The sequence below is a fragment of the Rhinolophus hipposideros genome (genome assembly GCF_964194185.1).
Source record: "Rhinolophus hipposideros genome assembly, chromosome: 17".
In the NCBI taxonomy this organism is placed as follows: Eukaryota; Metazoa; Chordata; class Mammalia; order Chiroptera; family Rhinolophidae; genus Rhinolophus; species Rhinolophus hipposideros.
In genome coordinates, this window is record NC_138063.1 from 50,485,407 (window position 1) to 50,491,194 (window position 5,788).

At 37.6% G+C, this 5,788-nt stretch overlaps 1 pseudogene across 1 annotated transcript; it reads left to right on the forward strand.

Moving 5' to 3' along the window:
• Positions 1-4,875: 4,875 nt before the first annotated feature.
• LOC308509863 (protein THEMIS3-like) lies at positions 4,876-5,554 on the forward strand (annotated as a pseudogene). The gene has a single exon. The product of its transcript is annotated as a protein THEMIS3-like (transcript).
• Positions 5,555-5,788: the final 234 nt, after the last annotated feature.

Genomic DNA, 5,788 nt, shown 5'->3' on the forward strand with positions numbered 1-5,788 from the left:
AAAGAGACTTGAGACTTAAAAGAAATGAAAGAACTCTACAAGAACTTTCTCACTCTATCAGAAAGAGCAGTATAATGCCTTCTGGGCTTACAAGAAGGAGAACAAAGAGAGAAGGGAATAGAGAATATATTCAAAAAAATTGTTGATGAGAACATCCCAAACCTGTGGACAGAACTGGATCCTTGAATCCAAGAAGCAAATAGAATACCTAATTACCTCAATCCCAACAGACCTTCTCCAAGGCACATTGTATTGAAGCTGTCTCAAATTAACACCAAAGAAAGAATCCTCAAGGCAGCCAGGGAAAAGAAGACGGTAACCTACAAAGGAAGGCCCGTTAGATTATCATCAGATTTTTCAGCAGAAACTCTACAAGCCAGCAGGGAGTGGAACCAAATATTCAAACTATTGAAAGAGAGAAATCATGAGCCAAGAATAATATATCCAGCAAAGACATCCTTTTGATATGAAGGAGGAATAAAGACCTTTCCAGACATACAGAAGTTGAGGGAATTTTCTAATACACGACCTGCACTACAAGAAATACTAACCACCACCATCAACAGGGACAATTTGTGGCAACATAAAAGAGGGGAGAGTAAAGGCCTGAACCGGAATTTGAGAATGAAGAAAGTAAGCATGCTGAAGAAAATGGAATACTCTAAATATCAAACTTTCTTTTATATAAACTTAAGGGTACCCACTCAAAAAAAAATACAGAACAGAAATATATACTGTAATAAAAGAAGAAACAGAGGGAAACATCATAGAATACCACCACACAGAAATATTAGACAACAACAAAAAGGCAAGGAAACAATGGAGACACAGCCTTACCAAAAAACTAAAGATAGAATGACAGGAAATCCTCACGTATCAATAATCACCCTAAATGTAAGTTATCACGGACAACACAAAATTACAAAGGATCATCCAAGCATACTATGAAGGACTATATGCCACCAAATTCAATAACCTAGAAGAAATGGACAAGTTCTTAGAAACATATAGCCTCCTAGGCTGAACCATAAAGAAAAATCTAAATGGAACAAACACCGGTAATGAAATTGAATCATCATCCAAAACTTTCCCAAAAGCAAAAGTCCGGGAGAAGATGGCTTCACTGTGAATTCTACCAAACCTTCAAAGAGGATCTAATGCCAATCCTGCTCAAACTCTTCCAAAAAAATTGAGGAAGAGGCAGCACTCCCTAACTCATTTTATGAGGCCAACATTACCCTGTTATCAAAACCTGGTAAGGACAACACAAAAAACAGAAAATTACAGACCAATATCTCTGACGAATACAGATGCAAAAATCCTAAACAAAATTTTAGCAAATCAAATGTAACAATGCATTAAAAAAGTATTCATCACGACCAGGTGGGGTTTATCCTGGGGTCAGAAGGATGGTTCAACATTCACAAATCCATCAATGTGATATATCACATAAACAAAATAAAAGACAAAAGTCATATGATTATATCTATTGATGGAGAAAAAGCATTTGACAAGATACAACATCCATTTATGATTAAAACACTTAATAAAATAGGTATAGAAGGAAAATACCTTAACAAAATAAAGGCCATATATGACAAGCCCTCAGCTAATCTCATAATTAATGGTAAAAAACTGAAGCCTTTTGCTCTATGTTCAGGAACATGACACGGCTGTCCCCTATCACCTTTGCTTTTCAACATAGTGTTGGAAGTCCTTGCCAGAGCCATCAGGCAAGAGAAAGAAATAAAAGGCATCCAAATTGGGAATGAAGAAATTAAATTGTCACTCTTTGCAGATGACATGATGCTATATATAGAAAACCCTAAAGACTCCACAAAAAGCTATTAGAAACAATCAACGAATACTATAAGTTGCCAGCTACAAAATCAATGTACAAAAGTCCATTGCATTCCTATATACTAACAATGAAATCTCAGGAAAAGAAATTTAAATAAAACAATTCCTTTTGCAATTGCAGCAAAAAGAATGAAATACCAAGGAATAAATTTAACCAAGGATGTGAAAGATCTCTATGCTGAAAACTATAAGACATTTTTGAAAGAAATTGAAGAAGACACAAAGAAATGGAAACACATTCAGTGCTCATGGATTGGAAGAATCAACATAGTTAAAATGGCCATATTACCCAAAGCAATATACAGATTTAATGCAATCCCCATCAAAATCCCAATGGCATTTTTTAAAGAAATAGAACAAAAATCATCAGGTTTGTTTGGAACCACAAAAGACCTCGAATACCCAAAGCAATCTTAAGAAAATAGAACAATGCTGGAGGTGTCACACTCCCTGACTTTAGCTTGTACTATCGGGCAACAATAATCAAAACAGCATGGTATTGGCAGAAAAACAGACACATAAACCAATGGAATAGAATCAAGAATGCATAAATAAAACCACATAAATGTGGACAGATAATTTTGACAAAGAAGCCAAAAACATACAATGGAGGAAAGACAGCCTCTTCAATAAATGGTGCTGGCAGAATTGGAAAGCCACATGCAAAAGAATAAAATTGGATGGCTCTCTGTCACCATGTACCAAAATTAATTCAAAATTGATCAAAGACTTAAGCATAAGACCTGAAACAATAAACTACATAGAAGAAAACATAGGTACTAAACTTATGGACCTTGGGTTCAAACAGCATTTTATGAATTTGACTCCAAAAACAATGGAAGTAAAAGCTAAAATAAATGAATGGGACTATATCAAACTTAAAAGCTTCTGCACAGCAAAAGAAACCATTGACAAAATAAAGAGGCAACCAACTGAATGGGAGAAGGTTTTTGCAAACAGTGCCTCCGATAAGGGGCTAATATCCAAAATATACAAGGAACTCATGAAACTCAACAACAACAACAATAACAACCCAATTGAAAAATAGGCAGAGGACCTGAAGAGACATTTCTCCAAAGAGGACATACAAATGGCAAATAAGGCATATGAAAAAATGCTCAACATCACTAATCATCAGAGAAATGCAAATAAAAACCACAATGAGATATCACCTCACCCCAGTTAGAACGGCCATTATCAACAAGACAAATAGTAACAAGTGTTGGAAAGGCTGCGGAGAAAAAGGAACCCTCAAACACTGTTGGTGGGAATGCAGACTGGTGCAGCCGCTATGGAAGGCAGTGTGGAGGTTTCCTCAAAAAATTATGAATAGACTTACCGTATGACCCAGCAATCCCTCTCCTGGGTTTCTACCCAAAAAATCTGAAAACATTTATACATAAAAACACGTGTGCTCCAATGTTCATCGCAGCTTTATTTACAGTGGCCAAGACATGGAAACAACCAAAATGTCCTTCAATAGGTAAATGGATAAAGAAGTTGTGGTATATATATACAATACTATTGTGTATTCCAATATACTATTGGAATACTATTCGCCTGTTAGAAAAGATGAAATAGGAACATTTGTGACAACATGGATGGATCTTGAGATTATAATGCTAAGTGAAATAAGTCAGACAGAAAAAGCAGAGAACCCTATGATTTCACTGATATGTGGTATATAAAACAAAAACAACAAAAGAACAAGACAAACAAATGAGAAACAAAAACTCATAGACACAGACAATAGTTTAGTGGTTACCAGAGGTTAAAGGGAGTGGGGGGAGGGAGATGAGGGTAAGGGAGATCAAATATACGGTGATGGAAGGAGAACTGACTCTGGGTGGTGAACATACAATGTGATTTATAGATGATGTAATACAGAATTGCAGAATGAAATCTATGTAACTTCATTAACAATTTTCACCCCACTAAACTTTAATTTAAAAAAAAAAAACTTAAGAGAAAGGTGTGTGCACAAATGGTCTCGAAGGATCTCACTGATGAACAAAAGCAAAGGAGAGTCGAAGTTTGCCAAGACCTTTTGGAGAGGCAAGACGATGTTTCGAGTCATGTTATCATTGTTGATGAAACACGGGTGTACCAATACGACTTTGAAACAAAGCGTCAAACTGCACAATAACAGTCAGCCAATTCTCCAGGACCAAAAATGTTCTATCAGTCCAAATCAAGAATCAAAATGATGTTGCTAAACTTTTTTGATATCAGGGGGATTATTCATTATAAATTTATACCAACTGGGCAAACAGTTAACCAAGTTTACTATTTGGAAGTGCTGAAAAGGCTGCATGAAAAAGTTAAACGAAATGAGCTGACCTTTTTACCAATAATTCATGGCTCTTGCATCATGACAATGCACCAGCTCACAAGGTACTGTCTCTGAGGGAGTTTTTAGCCAGTAAACAAATAACTGGATTGGAACACCCTCCCTACTCACTCGATCTGGCCCCCAATGACTTCTTTCTTTACCTGAAGTTAAAGGAAATATTGAAAGGAAGACATTTTGATGACATTCAGGACATCAAGTGTAATACGACAATGGCTCTGATGGCCATTCCAGAAAAAGAGTTCCAAAATTGCTTTGAAGGGTGGACTAGCCGCTGTCACTGGTACACAGCTTCCCAAGAGGAGTACTTCAAAGGTGACTGTAGTGATATTCAGCAATGAGGTATGTAGCACTTTTTCTAGAATGAGTCATGAATTTAATTGTCAGACCTCATACATTATTTAATTTTGACATTTCATGAAATTTTCCAACAGTTTACATTTTGTGATTATCTTTTACTTGCTATAATATGCAAGTTAAATAATAATTCATTTATCAGTGCTTCTGTTTAGATTAACTCCATTTTTGAAGATCCCAGACTAATTTTCCCTGTCTTGCATGCCCAGGTAACATCCAGATTGTCATCCCCTCTGATTTGGACATACATGTCACTGATATTACAGTCTTGGGAAATGTGCCTGATGACAATGAGACAAATATACAGTATGCAAAAAAGCAAATCCCCACTGAGAATTAAAGTAAGTGTGGTCCTTTCAGAGAACAGAGCAGGCACAAGCAAGCCCCTTCTGTTGAAGTTTGGACGGCTTTTAACCATCCTCGGGACTGAGGAGGTAAAACGTTCATCACCACAGAGATTTCCCAAGGAAAGAAAAGGCAGCATTTTCTTAACCCAAGTCCACATCAGGGTAGTCCTTAGGAAAGGCTGGTACCTGAACTCTGTTTCTGACAAAGCTGTGGCTATGCATAGTGCACATAGCCATTTCCTGTTCTCCAGGACTGTACTTAACCAACCACAGCCATTGGCATCATTCACAGCCAAGGATCGCTTCCTCGCTCTGAAGAAGCATGTGGTTTCTGCTGCAATTCAAAGTGAGATGCATAAAGTAGAAGTCCTAGAGTGCCAGAATATTGCCACCAGAGCTAAAGTCATACCTCTCTGTTTTGTAGATGCAGACTTCCTTGTACTGTTTGATGACCCTGGATCAGGAAAACTGTAGGATCTGTGTGAAGTCTGCACACTCCCAGGCCCATAGCAGAGTAATGAACCCAGATCTTTCCATGGCCAGAGACCTAATTTATGGAACTGAGGATCTAAGAGTTGAAAATGTCATTACTGAGCATTGCCTCAAAGCCAAAAGCAGCTTTCTGAGAAGATGCATTTGAAATCCCCATTGGGAAGATAAGCGCAGTTGCTAGTTGAAAAGCATTCATGAGCAGGAGGTGTCAGGAAGGCACCCAGCTTGCTGTCTAGAGTCTGGGAGAGATAACTGAGCTGAATCTCTGACTTTTAGTAGTAACAATTTTTCCCCATCCACAGCCACGCCCTCCAAAGCCCATAAGTTTGTCTTAAAGCAAAAAGTGCGACCCTTCACCAGGCCTTCTCTCTGAGGACAAAGG